The following is a 21,471-nucleotide window of genomic DNA, read 5'->3' as shown; positions in this document are numbered from 1 at the left end:
TTATTGGACTTTTGTCGTTTTGGTCTTATTTTACTCAGAAAAATATAATGGAGTTTTCTAAACCCTGTCTGGAGTATTTTTGTTGTGTTTTCATTGTGTTATTGTATGTGTAGCACAAATGATTTACACTGTTCCTCTTTAGATAAGCCTAAATCTGTGCCAAACTACCAGAGGGTAAGCACAGGTTATCTTTCATTGAGTGTCTGTCCGAGCTTTTCAGGAGGCGGTCTCCAACCTCAGAGTGAAGGCTAAGGATGGGTGGGTCGCTTATGGTCAACAACGTATGCATCTTGGCAGTGGAGGGACCCAGCATAGGATTCTTCCATGAGCACTGGGTACTCATGTGTGTATAAGGAAAAACACAAAACATTTTTTTCGGTGGAGAGAACCCCCATAGTGTCCCCTAAAGTTCCCTCGAGGTGGCCCTTTCAGACCTGCTGAGGCTCGGGTGTAACTGCCAGGACTTAGACCATGCGCTGCAGATTATGCAGAGCAAGTGCACATGGAAGGTGGAGACCTAAACGATAAATATATAACTGAATTACACAGTGGAAGTATGGAGATTCCTCTGCTCATTCCTAACAATGACTCTGAAAAAGCTTACTTCTTTACACCACCCATGGAAGCATGGGATGGACTGGAGACCGAAGGAGTGTCCAAGTTGAAGACCTCATCACCATCCATAAGTGGATGGATAACCCAGACGTCCAGGCGGAAAGAACCCAGATGCACCAGAGGTAAGCCCTCCGAGGAACAGGCTGTTGGGGAGTGATCCAAAGCAGTAACTGAAATGGAGCTCTGAAGCAGCCTGGAAATGGGATCTTGCAGATCCACACTTGACTCTATAGAGAGGGATATGACATTTGCACAAGAGCATATCAAATAGGAGCTTTGCTAAGAGCTGACCCCAATGACACCTGATCTGATCATATGACATGGCAGGGGCGTATCAGTTATCACATTGTTTTACCCCTTTGTGTTTGATGGATATGTTGGGGTTGGAGGCCAGGGTGAAAGAGTAGCCTGTCTCTGGCCTAAAGGGAGGACCACAAAATGAGGTGAAGGGGGTCCCGCCAAACCCTGAAATTGCATTCTCATGATCAAATGGCTCCCCCATTCCCAGGATGGATCGAATTTCAAACAGTTCATTATAATTCTTACTGCACTGCAATTAGAAAACATATGCAGGTCAACAATGTGATTAGCATAATTAATGTTGTTAGTATAATTAAAAGACCATATACAATAAAATGCCCTGTTATTTTAGCTGACAGTTCTGCCTAACCCCACCCTCACTATGGAAACAAAGTGTCATATTATTGATCTCTGGGATTAGTTGTGAACCTACATCTCCGCTGGCAAGTCCTCTCGCCTTGGGCCTTTGCTCACCGAGAATGTCTTCTCTCTGTGTATTTTCAAAACATCAAGTCCTGGGTTATATGATAAAACTTATGTGTGCAAAAACAACAACTGGATTTCTCTATTATGTCTAGATGTTAGTGCCTGACCACAGAGAATAACAAGGAACAGTGTTGGTTGATCTTGCATAACATGTTCCGACTGAATCTTAATAAAAGAACAAAATACGGAAACATGTGCAACCTATGACAAAAACAAGCTGGATATTTTATAATGTGTGCAAAAGTAAAGCGGCCTACAACGTGCACAGTTAGACTAACATAGGGAAAATGACAATGGACTCCGTAGGGAACACACTACACTCTGGTGCTTGTGCATCAAAACAACATACAGGGTGAAAACCACAATGCACACCCAGTTATTGCAGCTGGAACACGCAATCCTCAAAAGCAATATGTGGTAGGGGCAGCCTTGAACAGGAAGCATGAGCTACGGGGCATTAGGAAGAAACATGAGGAACTGACAGACAGACTAGAGGGTTTGGACTGCAGGGAATACATAGTCAGAAAACACTCATAGGGTGACAAAGTGAGGCATCTGTTAGCCTGGCTCTTATGGCCTGATGTAACTAGGCCACGGGTTAGGTCCATTAGAGACACAAATGGTGATATCCTCAACAAGCAAAGATTGGCAAAGACGTTCTGGATGTTATCATTCACTGTATTCAGATGTAGATAGAACTGGAGATCTGTCACTAGAAGAATATATAGGCAGGGCACCAATCACACACCTTGACCCTATTCAGACATATTGCCCTAGATGATCTGCTCATGATTGAATAGGTACAAGTGGATAACAAACAGATGGAATGCAACAAAACTCCCAGGTCAGGTGGCCTGCCTGTGGAGCTCTACACCACCTAAAAGGCTAAGCTAGCCCCGAAACTCCTTCAGATGTGCCAAGAAGCCAGGGAAGAGGGGGCCCTCCTTGCAATCATGAAGGAGGTGCTGATTGTGGTCCTTCCTAAACCTTACCCAGACCATCTCAGGTACAATCATACATACTCTCATCGGGGCATATTATCAAGAACGGCGTTAAAAAGTGTCGCTGGTTTAGAGGCAGAAAACTGTAGCTTAAGTGGCGATAATGGGCTTGATAATATGCCCTTGAGAATTCCAATAGAAGTCCATGTTCTGGTGTTCTGCTGCCCCATCATTTCTCAACAGAGACTGTAACACTCTCAGCACAATTGTTGACAATAGACTAACTCAATGCCTAGCTGCCGTGGTCCAGTTAGATCAAAACAGCTTCATACCGGGTAGGAACAAAGTTCTAAACCCGAGGAACCTATTCCATCTTATGGCTAAGGCCCCACAGGGGTGAATTTCATATATGGCATTGTCACCTGACATCGAGAAAGCTTTTGATACCCAGGGGTGGCCCTACCTAATGAAGGTACAGAAAAGATCGAGCTGAGTCTAGAAATAATTAAAAGTATATGGCTAATTCATAACAACCTGAAGGCCGAAGTCCACACTGGGCTCAGTATTTCAGATGCATTTACTTTAGGCAGGATCCCCAGGCAGTGTGCCCCCTGTCACCAATTATCTTCACCCTGGCAATGAAGCCCCCAGCTGGTATGTTTTGTACAAAAGATCCAAAGTAGGGGCTACTCAGTTTCAACTCATGAAATGTAATTTTGCTATTGAAAGACAACGCGCTTTTGTACATGCCTGATGCTCAGAAAGATCTCCCACAAGGTATAGAGACACTGAGCAGATTTGGTGAGGTGTCTGGCCTGAAATTGAAATGAGTGAAGCCATGCCTGCTTCCACTCTGGCAGCTCCCGGAGGCTGAGAGAGAGGCCATTATATATACGGTTCATGGGTGGTGGCTCGACATTTTCTGCTACCTGGGAGTCAGGGTGTACCATATGGAGGAGGCCCTTTGCTGGGGGTACCTGGGCAAAATAGTGTTGATGGTATGCCTCTCTTGGAACTACTGGAGTAATTTATTTTGAATTCATTATTAATTAGTTGTTAATTATTGTTAATATTTAATTGATAATTAATTATGGTAATTGTGTAATTTTGTAGGTGCGGGTTGTGGGACTATTATGGGTAAAGGGTGGGAGGTAATTTATGTTTAATTAATTAAGAATTAGTTGTTATTATTAATTATTTGATTCAATATGGTCATTGTTTAATTTATTTTTTTAAGTGCAGGCTGTGGGGTTAATAAGGGCAAAGTGTGGAAAGTAATTTATTTTTAATTAATTAAGAATTAGTTGAAAATTAATATTTATTAATTCATTGATAATTATGTTACTTGTTTAATTAAATTATTTTGGGGTGTGGGTTTTGGGATTATAGGGTTAAGGGTAGGGACCAAATACATTTTCCGTAATTTATAACTAGTTGTTAAATACTATTAGTTATTTAATTTTAATTGACAATTAATTTTAATTATGTAATTAGTGTTTTTAAAGTTCAATATTAGGTGCAAGTTGTGGGGACTTTGAGGTAAAGGATGGAAGTTAATTTATTTTAATTGATTATAATTTGTTTTTTAAATAATACATTTTGTTTAATTGATAATGAATTTAGTTAATTGTGGAAATAAGTTTTGTTTCATATGTTAGGTGTGTTCGGGGATTTGTAGGGGCATGGGGTGGGAAGTAAATCAATTTTAAGCAATTAATAATTTGATTATATTTAATTAATAATTAATATGTAATTCATGAAAATTCATGTGTTGATGAATGTTTATATTAACAGTGTAAATAATTGTTTAGGTGCAGGTTGTGAGCTTTGTGGAGTTATCGGGTGTATGTATTTAGTAATTAATGTTTTTGTTAATAAGTATTTCTTTGTATGAAAATCATTGTTGTAATTTATTTATAATAATATTTGTAGGCATGTGTCATATTGAGTTAACATTATATTATGTTTTTACTTTTTAAAATTTCTATATATATTTTTACATTATTTATATATTTTTTTATTTACTTAGATTTTGAAATATTTTTATTTTGTGGAAGTTTATTTTTAATGTTAAACTGACTGGAGTGGGACTAGTAAATATTACCCCTCCACTATCCAACACTTTCGCTACTGTTGCATTTACTGGAGTGGGAATAGTAAATGTTACCCCTCCGCATTCCAGCGCTTTCCCTACTGCTGCACTGACTGGAATGGGAATGGTAAATTTTAACCCTCTACAATCCAGTGCATTCCCTACTGTTGCACTGCCTGAAGTGTGAATTGCTTTTTTTGTTAATTATACATTCTATTGCTGTGTTAAGTGGGGTGGGAATAGTTAAATGTAGTATTGTGTAGTGTAATAGTTTATGTAATTTTATATTTATTGTAGTTAGAATAGTAAATCTTATTTTTGTGTGGCGTAAAATATTTTGTTACTGTTGTGTTGTTTTCAGTCAGAGTAATTATGTTTAGGTGTATTTAGTTGAAAAACATTTCCTTTTTATTGTGGTGGGAAGTGCATGTATATTTATTTTAAATGGTAATATTTTATTTATTGTTACAATTTATATGGTTATGTGTTTGACTTATTATAATATTTATATTATAATTTGAAATATTTTGCGTTTGAAACTTATTTTTAATTATATTGTAAACTACCTGTTTAATTTTTATTGTAAATTAAATTGATTCCCTCTTTTAATATTTTAAGTTTTTATGTATTTAATATTTTGATAATATTATGCTATTCGGGATTTTTTAAATTATATTGTTGATTAAAATATTAGTTTAGATTCACATATATGTATAATTATATACGTGTGTGTGTGTGCTACATTTTGTAAAAGAGGTTTATTTGTTGTATTTGTTCAAATCTACAGTTAATTATATATTTTTTATAAATTACATGTAGTATTTAATTCATGTTTATTTTAATATTTGAAATTATATATATATATTTTAAATTTGATACTTAATATCACTAAATTATTGTAAACTATATTGTTGTTTAAATGTTTTTGTACTTACCTGTTTAAGTATAGGGGTCAATATGTTTGCATTCTATATTTTTACCTCGATTTTCTTTACATCTATAGTTTTGTGGTCGATATTCTGTCAGTGAACCCCTCCAGGTGCTAAAGGCAACGCTCAAGGGACAGTCCTGACAAACACAAGAACCAAGCCTACTCAGCTCCATTCATTTTCACCCATGAGTTTGGGTTCCATTGGCCCGGTTCATATTTTTGAAAAGGGTCTCAAAGCTTTCTGTATGAAACTTGAGATGAAGAAGATATGTGACTACATTCTGTAAGTGATAGTAAATATGATGCATAAACCAATCCACTTGAAAATAATGGCTGTGAGCTATGATGTGCATTGTGCATTGCACACCATTACTGTCAAATTTCACTTCCCTTTCACTTTTGCATTCGCTGGATCTTCACTGACCTTTAACTTTGTCATGTTTCTTTGATAATGCACCCAGTCTCTAGTGCACATAGCTTTCAGCCACGAATTGGGCCCAAACCAGTTCAGCTCTGTGTAGCAGAGGTTAGTTCCAGTGTCTCCCTGGCCTTGCAGTTGGCTAAATTTGCTAGATGCCAAATATGATGCAGATTCATCAACTAGCAATAATAAATGGAGAAAACTAAGAGTAAAGTCCCTACCACATTTTATGCAGATCCATCAAAAGGTGGTAAAGTTGTTAGTGAACTAAGAATATTTTTGAACCTCCCCACTTAAATTTGCCTGATTGCATCTTCCCGAAACCTGCATCTGTAACATGGTAACTGCCTGCTATGTTTGATGCACATTCATAAAAGAGTGCCAATGTTATAAGCAATTGACCAACCCTCTTTAGCCTCCAACTAACTTAATGGATTACCCTGCAAAGAGAAAACTAATCTTTTTAAGGTTTTGTCAAATGTTATGCAGATTTTTCACACAGTTCCAAACCTATTGGTAAATAAACACTTGTGTGTACCCTCTTTTCCAACTAGGCCCCCTTGATGGATCGGCACAGTCCTCAACATGCTAAGGGCCTGATTTAGAGTTTGGTGGATGGGATTCCTAGTCACAAGCATGACAGATATTCTGTCTGCTGTATTACAAGTCCCATAGGATATAATGCACTTGAGAATGTCCCCGCTTTCTAAATATTTGTTGCTTGGACACTAAGGGGTCACTTACGATCCCGTTAAGAAAGCATTCCTACTGACTGGAATGCTTTCCAAACAAGTCGACTGCGAGCTGCCCGAACAACAGAGTACGATGCTTTTCAGGTTAACTCCCACTGACTCGTCCGGAGTTCAATCCGTCCAACCTATCAGTCCGGAACCGGCATGAAACATCAGACTTGTACGTAAACGCAGAAATATAGCATTGCAGGCATGAATCAGACTCAGGTTTTCTCCGCGAACATATGAAGATGCGTACAACGCAGTTTTTGAACCGTGTTGGTTTGTGTCACAAAAGGCAACTGAAAAATGTCAAACAATGTCAAAGCAAACATTGGCAATGCCCCAAAATCTTTAGCCACACCCACCAATCCACCTATAAAAAGGGCCAAACAGATTACCATGTTCCTTTGCAACAACAGAAAGGCTGAGAGGGCACATACAAAGCCACTGATTCACTGCTCCCTGCCTCATACACATACTTCACCCACCACACAACTTGCACACATTTGACTTTTTTGCTAAAGCACACCCTCAAACACACACTGTTTTACTGATTCACACTCACCCTCACCTTCACATTTGACCCCACCTCCATCTACACCCTCACAATGCCCCAAAGAAGAACCCAAGTTTAACAGAGAAGGAGTTGGTAGTGCTTTTAGATGAAATTGTCAGAGTAGAGTAACAGTTATTTGGGAACCTAGTCCAACAGACCCCTCCCTGTTGCAGAGAAATAGGATGAGGGAGACGATAGTCAACAAGGTGAATGTTCAAGCACCTTGCCTGTGGGCAATTGAGCATATCAGAAACTATGATGTGCGAAGGAGGGTCAAGAACCTGATTTCAAGAGAACACACTCTGAGTCAGCAGACTGGCAGTGTTCCTCCTGCACTACCTGTGCACTTCACTTCCTGGGAGGAGAAGGTATGTGCCATCCTTCCGCCGGAGCGGTCCATGGAATTCCAGGATCACCAGAGTCTGGTAAGTACCTACTGAACTGGTCACTAATGCTACCAATTACACATCCTCAGACATCACTGTCTATATGGATACAGTGATACAAATGACTGTCAGCAAAGCAAAAAACATCTATAGTAAATGAGCGTGTGATGTTTATGCCAGATTGACAAAAAACATACTGGCAATGAAATAGAAAGTTTAACATTCTCCTAACATGTACATACTTCTTACAAACTCACCACAAGGCTTTGTGCTCCAAACACTAGTCACCAGCATCAGCCATCTTGCCAACATACTTGTATTCACTCACAGGAAAGCTGATTCACAGGATGGATGATTGGGATGACTGGAAAGGTGGGTGTGGGCACAGGTGCGATGGGAGTTGTAGCCACACCTAACACTCCTCCTCCCACTTAGCCCAACAAGCCCACATGGTACTATGCTTTCCTCACAGTGAGTGGAATAGTACTGGCAGGATGACTGACCCTGAGGACTGTTGTGAGGAGCACAAGGCCTTGATGGGAGTTGTTAGCAAAACAAACAGCAAGCACCCGTGTCAGACATCTTGAATGTTAATTGTACTCATTGTCAGGACATCACTTTTCCTGATGGCCTGGTTGGCCTGCCTGAGAGGGGATGAGAAGTGTCTGAACTGACTACATCTACCATCAGGCTCTGTACTACACACACCTCCCCACCAACCTCAAACAGCACACCTGGGACCATGCAGTCCCTAACTGTGAGAGGAAATGTACTAGCAAGATGTCTGACACTGAGGACTGGTTGTTCTGCCCACAACTCCCATCAAGGCCTTTGCGCTCCTCACACCAGTCCCCAGTGTCAACCATCTTGCCAGTACTTTTCCAATCACTCTCATGGACTGCATAGTTCTAGGTATGCTATTTGAGCCGGCTGGGAAGGTGTGTGGAGGACAGGGCATGATGGGAGCTGATGTCAGTGCAAACCCTCCTCCTCCCACATAGCCCAACAAGCCCACCTGTTACTATGCTTTCCTCACAGTAAGCGGAAAAGTACAGGCAAAATGGCTGACACTGGGGAGTGGTCTTCTGGACCACTAGGGCCTGCTGGGAGTTGTGGGCAAATAGGTACCACTCATTAGTGTCACACCTCTTGCAAGTACATTCACACTCACTGTCAGGGAAGCTGAGTTACAAGTAGGCTTTTGATGCTGTGGGAAGGTGTGTGGGGGACAAGGCCTCATAGGAGCTTTAGCTATTGCAAATACTCATTCGCACACACAGCCCTGATAACTCATCTGTGCCTATGCTTACCTCGTGGTGATGGGAAGTGTACTTGCAATGTGGTTGACACTGGGGCCTTATGTTCAACTTGAAGCCAACTACCATCAAGGATCTGTGAACCGAACAACATGCAATAGTGTTAGCCATCTTGCTAGTACACTTACTTACATTGTCAAGATGACTGACACTGCTGCATGGTGTCTGGAGCACAAGCCCTTGATGGGAGTTGCAGAAAAGTAAGACAGGCACCAGTATCAGACATCTTGAATGGAAAGTTCTACTCACTGGCAGGTGAGCATGGTTCATGATGAACATTTTGGGCTAGGTGGCAGGAGGAGTGCTAGCCCTGACTCCATCTCCCAGCAGGCCCTGGTAAACACACACTATTCCCACCCACCACAAACTGCACACATGGAACTCTGCTTACCTGACTCTGAGTGGAAATGCACTAAAAATATGGATGATGCTGGGGAATGGTGTTTGGAGCAAAACGCCATAATGGTAGTTGTGGTCAACTCTGACAACAGGCACCAGTGACAGACATTGTTACAGTACACTTCTCAGTCACTTTCAGGAAACACAGTTCCTGTTGGTCTGTATGTGCTGGCTGGGAATGTGTGTGGAGGGCAGGGCCTAATGGGAGTTGGAGCAATAGCAAAAAATCCCACCCACACACAAATCAGCCAGTTCATTTTGGCCTATGGCTACCTCACAGTTAATGGAAGTGCACCAGCAAGATGGCTGGCACTGTAGTATGGTGTTATGTGTACAAGGACTTGTTGGGAGTTGCCTTCAAGTTTAACAACATGCAGCAGTGTCAGTATCCTTGCTACTACACTTCCCCTCACTGACAGTTAGCCATCCTTTCAGAGGGGTACGCTGGGCTGGGTTGGAGGAGGAGTATTTAGAAAGGCCACAACTCACATCAGTCCCTGTCCAACATACACCTTCCCACCTGACACAAACAGCCCAACAGGAACAAATCTGACCCACAGTGTGTATAATTGTACTAGCAGGATGAATTTCACTGGTCACTGGTTTCTGACTATGCCACAACTACCAACAGGGGCTTGGGCTACAAACACCAGTTATCAGTGTCTGACGTCTTTGTCAGTACATTTCTACTCACTCTCATGGAGTGAGTAGAAATGTGTGTTGGAATGTGTGTGTGTAATGCAGGGCTTAGTGGGAGTTATGGCCATTGAAAACACTCCTCCTCCCTGCCCAAAGAGGCCAATCTATGTCCATAAATACATCCATTGGTTCAGTAGACAATGTAATGTGTTCGATTTGAGGGGATGTAGACATTCTCATAAATCATTGTTGTCTTTTATGTACTCACAGGGCAAGCTGGGAACACCTCTGCCACAAACCAGGACAGGCAGTCCCAGACTCTGGTTGACCCTGAGTTCTCCGGCATTGAGGTCTCTCAACCATCTTGGGATTATGATGAACTACCTGGCACATCAGGTCTGGGTCAGCATGCAGCAGCAACAGCAGTAACCTCAGCACCCTCTGATAACTCTCCCACCCGTGCTGACAACACCCAGTTGACCCCTACCCTCCCAGCGACACGCGCCCGAGCCACAGCTAAAAGCAAAGCAACACGGGGCACCCTGGATTTGGCAGACAACACCACCACTGTCAATGAGGAAGGAGGCTCAGTGTCGACTGTGCCAGCACCAACTGGTCCTGCTCGGGTAGGTAGGGCTGGTGGGAGTGGCCATGGGGACATGCGCCATCATGCAGCTGGTGCTGCTGCTGCAGATGACCCACACCTATCTCGAATCCTCCATGTGTATGAGGGTTGCACTGGAGATTTTGGCCAGGTAGTTGGGACCCTCAGGACCATGCAACACCAGCAGGCAGCCCACTATGACAAAATGCGCACATACATGATCAAAAGATATGACCTGACTGCGGTGTACAGGGACATTCTCACCTGCCTCTGATGGATTGCCACCAGCATGTCCACACCTCCCTTTGTGCCTACAACATCTGGTGTATCAACATATGCACCTGCCACAAGGAGGGATGTGGACTCAGGCAGAGAGCCCCCTGTACTGACGCTGCCTGCAGCTGAGGGTCCACCCAACTAACGTGGGTGGTGTCGTCCAAAGAAGGATTCCTAAGAGATCGAAGGCCATGCATCACCCTGAGGAAGTGACAACCTGCTCCTAATATCGTCCATTGTGTGCCAAGCATTCACTCTGGTGACTGTCATTGAACTCTCCCATATTGGCTGGAGGAACTTATATGGACTTTGGACTTAAATAACTGTGGATTTACTTCTGAAAGCTTCATCTACAAACACTACCAACTCCTCTCTGCACGTTTTGTTTGAGCACTCCTCCATTATCTGAATTTTTATCATCAAACCATGCCCTAACATAAATCACTTTGCACAAAATACTTGCTCATGTTGTGTATTTGAAACACAAATGTACAGATTTAAATGACGCACTAAATAACAAAGATGAAAGTCTCAGAAAAATTGGATAAGTAACCAATTCAGATATGTCAACTACTGGCTTGGGAGTAAATGTAAACTGTCACTGCATGATAGATTGAGACAACTATGTTATCACACAACACATAGTACATGGTACTGGCGCAATTCTAGTCTACTGTCTGCAAACATATCTCCATTTGCAAGCACAAACAGCAATCTTTCTCACCAAAACAGATCATCATGGAATTTGTTTTCTTTCAGGATAACCTTTGGATGTGTGCAAACAGACAAGGCACACCTCAGTGAGAAGCACAGGTCTATTCAAATGATACAACCTTGCACCTTAACACAAACTGTGATGACATTACACAGTAACAAAAGGGTCACAAGTAAAAAAAGAAAAATCATCAGTTCAGAAGGAAGTGGGGTCCAGGGATTTACATAACTGTTCACTGTTGGAGTATGGCACAGCAGCATTGGTCTGGTGTAGTCACAACTCTGCAGTTGACATGGTGAATGATCCTGGTAAGCAACTCAGTACAAACATATTAAAGAAGAACATACACTAAGAATCGTACATACACATCACCTAAGACAACAGCAACACACAAACAATCATTTTGGGGTTCACACCTCTCATTGAATTTTGATGGTTAGGTGAAGAAGTTGCGGATAAGTTGTTGTCAAAGATCACCAACATCATCATCATCATCACTGGCATCATGCCCCAATCGTGGATCCTCCTTTACTGGTGGCTGCTGGTCTCTGTCATCCAGTATAATTGGAATTCCATTCCGGATTGCAAGGTTGTGGAGCATGCATGCGGCTCTGATAATCGTGCACACCTTCAGTGGGCCATATCGAAGTGCTCCTCCTGTGTGATCTAGACACTGGAATCTTGTTTTTCAGGAGACCAAATATCTGCTCAACCACTCGCCTGGTACGACGCTGTGCCTCATTAAAATGCACTTCTGCAGGGGTGACTGGGTTGCACAGAGGGGTCAGCAACTAAGGACGGTTGGGGTATCCAGAGTCACTTACATTGAACATATGAAAAAGCTCAGTTGTCTTACAACAGAGCACTATCTGACATGCAATCAACACATTACAACAGACACATGAAACATAACCTACCAACAATCCAGGCATGGTCACATTGCAGCTGGGGCATTATATGGGGGTAACGCTGTTCCTCAGGAGGTAAGCATCATGTGCCGAGCCGGGGAAACATGCACAGACATGTCCGCCAAACACACCACCTGTACATTGATGGAGTGACAGTGCTTCCTGTTACGGTACACCTATTTATTCGCCTGTGGTGCTACCAAAGCACCATGGGTTCTATCAATTGCTCCAATGAAGTGGTGTATATGTCCCAAGGTGTAGAATTGGTCCTTGATGTCAGACAACTCTCCTGGTGTGGGGAACTTGATGTAGTGGTCCAGGTGACAGAGTAATGTCTCCAACACATAATGCAGGAAATGGCTGTACATAGTTTGTGACATGCTACCAGATGTTGCCACAAAATACAGAAAGAATGAGTAGCAAATAAATGTAAAGCGGCCATGACTTTCACATTGGGGGTCAGTGCAGTCAGATATGAGCGACCAAGCATCTAATCTGGTCTCAACTGGTTAGCCAACTGTTCAATTATTGCCCTGGTGAAACGATGTATGCAAATTTGGTCACGTTCCTCCATGGACGGTCTGAAAGTCTGGGAAGGATCTCTAGATGGGTGGTCATCTGCAATAACTATGTGTAGAGTATAAGCACAATTGTTGCCAGGTACAAATATACAAGATAACATGCATCATTACAAACAGAGCATGAAACAGAGCATGAAACATGAGCCAAAAATAGACAATGGAACTTTTTGTAATATATGTTTGAATATATACAGTTGATCTTGGATACATATCACAACATTATGACCCTTTCCAGATCTGTTACCAAGGCATGGTCACACAGTAATTTGTGCACCATGCTAACAAATTCACTGTACGTCACTGTACGTCACCAGTGAGGTCAATCAAGCATCACATCTGAAACTAATCAAAACAATATAGGCTGAGATATAGGTGTGTGACAATGATTACATACTTAAAATATACCCACACAAGGATCAAGAATTGACAGATATGTGGAACACTGCATGCATACAGCGGCCCACTCTAAAAATTATGCACACTGCTGTCCAGGATGTCACCGCCATGTTGTTAGGTCAGCATCACACATACAATTACATACACAAACCATTAACTTTTTGGGAGTTGCACATATGATGCCTTCATGCACTTAAGTCAAGGACAACAAAGTTACCCTGGTAAAACACCCAACACACACATAATTTGTTTGGGTGCATATTGTCATGGCCTAATCATTCAAATGTCAAGGTTTGAACCAAGAATCACACACATTGTATTTATAGTCAGGAATCACATTGGTTGCACACTGGGTCACAGACTCACCTAATGCCAAGAATATGTCAAAATATGGACTTTTTCATGCCCATGGAGTCATTGTCACTGTGACCAACCAAGAAGGGTGAGTGGAAAACCTAGGTAAATTGTTGGTATTAGCCACAATTACAGTGCGTAATGTGCCCCTCAAATGTAGCTCCTCGTGGGGGTGTGAGCTATGCATATTAAGGTCCATTTTAGTTTGTAAACATATAAAGATGCGCATGGAATGGTCAAAACATACAACAATCACAGAAGCTTCTGCCCTGCAGAATTAACATTCAAAGGACGCAGTGGCCGCATCCGAACCGATCTGTCACAGCCATTGGCTCAAAGTTATTATGGTGATAGACGCCGGTGAGTATTTTTAAATGAATGCGGTAGCCGCATCCAAACCGATTCGGTCACAGCCATTGGCTAAAAGTTATTATTGTGACAGGCGCAGGTGAGTATTCAAAGGATATGGTAGCCACATCCGCCCTGATTCGGTCACAGCTATGGGCTGAAAGTTATTATGGTGACAGACGTGGGTGAGTAGTCAAAGGACGTGGTAGCAGCATCCAAACTAGATTGGTCACAGCCATGGGATGTTGGATGTTATTGTGACAGACGCTCATTTCAATTCCAACCTTCATCGCAATGTATCGAAATCACTCGCCATCCGATGATGAGTTTTTGAATGTCACGGTAGATGTGTCATTAGCAAGCAATGTCATGCATTGGACAGATTCTGATAAAACGACCGATGCAAACCTATCACTTTTGCAGCATAATTTTGAGACTACCTCTGCTGTTTAGATTTGTCTGTCTGTCTGTTACCTAGAGACTTCACTTGCCTGCACTACCTGCATCATTTCTGCACCTCCCCATGTCTCTGCTGCTGTTACCACATCCTCTGGGAGCTACCTACCATGGCACGTACAGTGGACAGGGCCCCATCTTTCAGCGAGGAGGAGAACTAGGCCCTATTGGACACCCTCCTGCCACTGTGCAGCCAGATGTATGGCAATCCAGAGGAGCAGGTGAGTGATGATCACACTGCATTGTCATTGGACATTTGCAATCACCATGCTATACTACCATTAGGAATCTCATTTGTAAGCATGTAAAATGTCATCTGTGACTTCAAAAGTGTGTAGAAAACTGTTGTGGGCAAGTACACTGCTGTAGAAGTGTCTTCACTGGGCTGACCATCTTATAACTGTTCTCATGGGAGAGAGTCATCTTTGAACCCAGGACAACTGCACACAATGCCATATGCCTAGCCCTTAGATATCGTTGCCAAGCTGAGCATTAACAGTGTGTACAGGTGCCTCACTCAGAAACATGTTGCATGTGCACTAAGGTTCTGTCGCCATGTCATCCTTACAGGTCAACCCCCATGAAAAGGCCATGATATGGAATAACATCACCAGTAACGTGCGCTAAGTGGGGTTGGAGCTTTGGTGCATCCTTCATTGCTGCAAGAGGTGGAAGGAACTTTGTGGCTGGGCCAAAAAGATCGCAGAGGTTCAGCTAGGCCTGTCACTTCCTGGGAATTGGGGCAGGCACCAAACACTGACCCCCCCACATGCTCCGCATCTTAGCGGTAGCCTTCCCTGACCTGGATGGGCAGTTAAAGGTAAAAAAGCAGCTAGGAGGGGGTGAGTATGTGCCTTTTGCATACCTTTGTTAGACATGCATACTACAGTACCTTAGCCTGCTGCCCCTTCTACTGGTTGTAAGTCAGCCAAACCCACTGATCCGCTTTGTAAGATGCATATGCACAGGGATCAATTGATGCTTGGTGATGCCCCTTTCATATAGCAAATGTTAGTCAGTAATGTTCATGGAAGTGACGGTAGTGCCATGCTCATGTGATAACCACAAATCACAGAAACATGTGCATGAAGGTAAGCTTCTGGAGTAATGCAAATGCCCAACATGTGACAGCAAGTTGACTAATGTATGACCTGTTCTTAGTGTGATTTCTAAAAATGTGTGAGGCATGTTGTTATTGGAGCAAAAAAGTATGAATAGGCCATGCTATGCATCCCTGCAGCAGGAGACATCAAGATTGAGGCCTTGGTGAGTTTTGCTTGCTCATTGTGCCACTGTTAGGTCTCAGCCGTGCTTCTCAGTGTTATCAAATGTATCCCACAGGCCAATTACAGGTATGCTAACTCTGGTCATCTGTCACACTGGCCTGTCACATGATTGTGTGGAAGATTCAATTGACTCCATTCAAAGGAGCGACTTCATGTGTCTGACTCTGTAACATTGACAACACATGCCATTCATAGACAAACACAGGTTGTCACTGCTTGGAACATGACTGAAATTGTGAGGTCTGATGTTAGATACACATTCACAACAGTCTGTTATTGACATACTTGCATGGAGCTTTGTTAAGCATGTGTATGATGCATCACTGTCAGCCTGAGAGGTGTGAAATATGTATAGTTGCCAGTTGATAGAAATCTGTTTTGGTCTTCGCAAGTTCCGCAGGTGTGTCAGGAAACCTAATGTAATGATGCATTCTCTACATCATGGCATCAAGGATCTTCCTGAAGAAACGGGACAGGCAGCTCTGGGACACACCACCTACTGTAGCAATCACACTCTCGTAACACCCAGAGGCAAGCAGGTGTAGGCTACACAGCACCTGCACATGGGGTGTAATGGCGTACGCCCTTGGTGTTGGGTGATCCCGGAGTGGGTGAAGGTCCCTGATCAAGTCCAGGATGGTTTGGGGGTGTAGTCTGTACCTTTGTAGTATCTCTGGCTCAGTCAGTTGGAAGAGCGTTATCCTCTGCCTGTAGACTTGCTCCTCCCTTCTCCATACCCTCTCTCCTGCTGCCTGTAACCGTAGCCGCCTTGCTATGACATAGAATGCCGCCATTCTAGTAACACTGTTGCATTTTGGGTCCTTATTTTATAGCCTGCACCTGGTTACCACCTGATTTCAATCCATGGTAAATACCTATTCTTAAATTTTTTAGGTTTCCTACATCTGAATAGTCATTTTTTACCATTTCTTATTTACCGATTCGGTAAATAAGAATTCGGTAAATAAGGATTCGGAACATTCGGGTTCGGTAGAATACCGAATACCGACTCGTATTTACCGGTAGAATTTTGACTCGGTAACGCCCGAAATTACCGAATTTCTGCCGTTACCGACCGGTACTTGGCTACCTACATCTGGCCCTTGGTCTTTAATGGACTGGCCATTGGCCTTGCGTTTGTTCTAATGAACTTGGTTACAACATGGTTACAACATGTCGAATAAAGCAGGTTTAAAGTTTTTAAATGCTGATTTCTGTGTCCCACAAACTGATCATAAGTCAACTGTCATTCATGTACAATTATTGGTGTGGATACACAATAATGTTTGTTTGTAATGCATTGCATGTGGTCCATGGTGTATGTGAGCTTTTACAGTATGTATTCCAGGTTTACTTGTCTACATTTGCTGGATGTTATCACCCACATCAGTTTTGGCTATGAGGGTAACATGCATTTACCATCCTTTCATCTGTTACCGTCACAAGGTCATGCTACCAAATGTCAACATAGTGCAAGTGTTGCAAGTGCTACAGTTTATGGGGAGCACGCAGAATCTGTTTGTGATGTGCAGAGAGACACATCTGGGTACATATTGAATTTGACAACGTGGTGGTGACTTTGGACACAACCATGTACACAAGATGAGGGTACAATACTTGTATGTGATTTGATTGTGGTTGAGCCATGTCTGTGTATCCTTTTGGTCTGGTAGACCAGTGAAATGACAAGCTTGACACAGGTGGCATTCCACTGTAGGCAATTTCCAATCATGTCTGTGGGTTCATCTGATACATTTCTTGAGCCCATTGTGAGTGTTGGCTGAGCTAGATTCTCACAGTCTTCACACCCTGTTGCCTCCAAAGAGTTAAGGATCTGCAGATGGTCCCTTTTGCCAAGGTGTCTGTGGTCTTACAAGTCCAGGGATTTCTAATTATCATGTGAGTTGTGCCAGCCTGCTTCTGTCTCAATACAACATATTGATGTTGTGTTTGTCCAAGATAGGATTTCATGTTTACAGCCACACATCATTCGCAGTTGAGCATACAATTTGTGTGCAGGTAGTCATTTATGCATAACTGTTAATGGTGTCCTTTCGAGCTATGCATGATGCTATGCCAGGTCACATGGAGCTTAACTAGGGATGTTAAGTGAGGTAAGCTGAGTGGACAGTAGGTGCACAGAAGTGTAGTGTGTCTGTATGCTGTACAGATGCCACTGGAGCCAATGTCACTACCATGCTCTTGCTAGCCACACAGTACAGGATGTGGAATTTAGTGTGAGCCCTTGATGCAGAGGAGTTTAGCAAGGTTAATAATGCATGTAAGGAGATGTCACACACAAGGATAGAGGTGGGAGAGACTGTTGTTTCAAACTTCATTATGTAGTGGAGACTCCTACATGATGGGGGTTGGACAAATATTCAGTATGTGTGAGAGTGTGAGGTATGAGTTTACTTCATAGGCAGTTCTTGTGTATGAGATGTGGAGTGAGTTCTTTAAATGTGGGGATGTGAGTCAGAGTATGCCATCTTGTTAAGCTGCTTTCATGCTGTGCAAGGTATGATAGGAATCGGTAGATGTGATAGAGGTATATCCAAATAGACATGTTTGGATGATGGCAGGTCAAGTGAGCTGTAGTCTGTGGCACTATTATGAGATATGACTGTAACAGTGCATTTTGGATGAGTGAGGTTAGTTGTTACTCTGGATGAATCCATGGTGTCATTGGGCATGGTAGTCATGTGTGGATGTCAAAGGGCCTCAGTGACAGAAGGTTAAACTAGTCATATGTGACAGAGTGTATACGTGTATGTGAAGGGATTTACACCAGTTGTGTAATATAGGGTGATGAATGTTGAAATATGAGGTGTTGTGTAGCCGATGTATGTTGTGTTTAGGTCTGTGGACACATCTTTTTTGAAGTGATAAGCTGTAGAACTTGAGCTGAGTTGGGTGGGTGTATAGTGATGTGTGAATGACTGAGTACATATTCATTGAGCTATGCAAGTGTCTTGTTGTGAGATGTGGTGATGTGTTGAGTGTGCAAATCAGAGTGGGCTGTGATGATGAGTACAGTACATTGTGTGCATGTTATGTTTGTTAGAGCTGTTGTGTACATAGTGATGAAGAATGGTGCTGCAAGTGTAGGTGTGGATGTGAGAAGGGCAGCGCAAAAGGGATTTAATATGACTTAGCTTGGTAGAGTTTGAGAACATGGCTTGAGCTTGTGGGGCAGACATGGTTTTCCATCTAGCTGCACGAGAGGGGGCTTCTAACGTGCTTGTGTGTATGGTAGTTTTAAGAGATGAGCATGTACTTTGAAGTGTATGTGGGAGGTGTTATACCTGCACAAGTTGAGTTCATGCAAGCCTTGTGGTTATGTTGAAATGTACATATGTGTGGATTATGTGTATGTGAGTATGCAGAAACATTAGCCAGAGTGAATATGTAGATGTGTGATGTGTGTGCTGCAGCTTGCTGTCTGCCAAAGTATGTTCATGACTGATTGTTGTGATTGTCCCTTTCAGTACACTGACGTCTGAGTTTTCGGTGCATATAAGTGGTGAGTTGCCCTTTGTAGGTAATTGTGGTCACTTATTGATCATTTCTGCCCTTGGATGAAGCCCTGGGATGGAGGTGGTGATTGCTTCTGATGTTATGTTATGATTCAAGAACATTGGATAGCAGTCCACTGCCTCAAGTGAATAGTCATCGATGTGTGTCGTTGTGCCACCTGGGGGCAAACAACTCCAGAGATACATGCCACACTTCCTAGCAGACTACACACGCAAGGGTATTCATGGCATTCTGACTTTGAATGGCCAAGATGTGGGGCACCAGGGGAGTAGACTCATTGCGATGATATCTCTGTTTGTGCTGAGGACAACATTTTGCACTGTGAGCAAACTCACATGAGACTCTGGAACAGTACACCCAGTTCCATAGGTGTTGGCATTGTCAATATTTTGAAAGGGGGCTGAGTGTACCCACCAGATGATGACATTCCCTCATTGGTCATACACAACATGCTATGAACCCATGTTCAGATGTGGATCATAATGATGCATGGGCACTCTGAAAGTAATTGGCACACATTCGGTGATACTCGCTATCATAGTACCCTCTGCAATTTCACCTGTCAAGGGAGGTTTCAATGAGGCACACAGCTGTTGGTCAATGAGGGGGTATTTTGAAATTTCCAAATGTGACTTGCCTCCCTGCGAGGCCCCTACAGTGGCGCCTTGATGCTCCTTGGAGCGAATGCAGCGCGGTACTAATGTGGCTTAACATTACATTACATCCAATGCAACCTTCCTGCACCTGCTGTGCCCTGAAAATCATGGGTGGGTGGCAGAGATGATGCAGCTTCTTGCAAGGCATGTGACGCAGCGTGCCAAGGTAAGTATGCTCCAATGGCTGGTCCCATCCTCAAATTGCAGCACAGCAGGCTAGTGGACAGGATACTGGCACCACATTGCTGTGGCCTGTTGGGGACTGGGGAAGTGGGTCAGGATACCGCTGTGGTTTACAAAGTCCCCAAAAATGTGGCCCAAAGGTGACCCGGTTGCACCAGCCCAACAAACAATGCCAAATTTCCAGCAGCACTTTCTGATTGAACTCAACCCCCAGAGGGCAATAGGGCTTTTGGCCGCCCATAATGTGTGCAAGCCTAGACAGAGATAGATTTGATGCACACACATACAGTCCTTGAGCTGCTGTAGGTGACTTGTCTGTCATTTTTGCACATCAGCCACACAGTATTTCACAGGACCAATTATTGGATGATGAGACTTGGTTAGATTTTTTAACTACAGCACTTGCATTTCCACTCTGCCCATTCCTCAAATTTCCCTGAAACTTTTGCTGCAACCGTATGTTTTACCTCCCATACCCCAGATTTGCATATACTTTAATGGTGGTATTTGCCCGCCAAACCCCAGATTTGCTTCAAAATTACTGAGGGTATTTGCTCCCCAAATGTACATCTACTCTTAAGGAGGTATGTGCCCACCAAACCAAACAGATTGGATTAACATAGTTGTGGCTACTGTGGGGGGAGATCCTGTGTGAGCCACTGACCTTGTAGAGGAAGCGCTCGACCTCGTGGGGGTCCTATTGATTTGCCGCCACCGCCAGGAGTCAAGAAACACCGCAGTAGCGTCGCCGCCGCCCCGGGAACTACATCACCCGGCAGCCTCAGCGGCGGTGCGCCCAAACCACGCCGCTAACGCGCCAGGAGGCGTACTTAGCGGGGACAGACCACGGCAGAGCGGGGGAGATCCTGTGTGAGCCACTGACCTTGTAGAGGAAGCGCTCGACCTCATGGGGGTCCTATTGATTTGCCGCCACCACCAGGAGTCAAGAAACACCGCAGTAGCGTCGCCGCCGCCCCGGGAACTACATCACCCGGCAGTCTCAGCGGCGGTGCGCCCAAACCACGCCGCTAACGCGCCAGGAGGCGTACTTAGCGGGGACAGACCACGGCAGAGCGGGGGAGATCCTGTGTGAGCCACTGACCTTGTAGAGGAAGCACTCGACCTCGTGGGGGTCCTATTGATTTGCCGCCACCGCCAGGAGTCAAGAAACACCGCAGTAGCATCGCCGCCGCCCCGGGAACTACATCACCCGGCAGCCTCAGCGGCGGCACGCCCAAACCATGCCGCTAACGCGCCAGGAGGCGTACTTAGCGGGGACAGACCACCGTGTCGCGGGACCGCGCGCGGGGCAAAGGCCGGGGCTAAGCCCGGGCAAAGGGCGGGCCCTCTAAGGC

This window comes from Lissotriton helveticus, chromosome 2_2 (assembly GCF_964261635.1).
Source record: "Lissotriton helveticus chromosome 2_2, aLisHel1.1, whole genome shotgun sequence".
NCBI lineage: Eukaryota > Metazoa > Chordata > Amphibia > Caudata > Salamandridae > Lissotriton > Lissotriton helveticus.
This window is presented reverse-complemented; position numbering follows the sequence as displayed.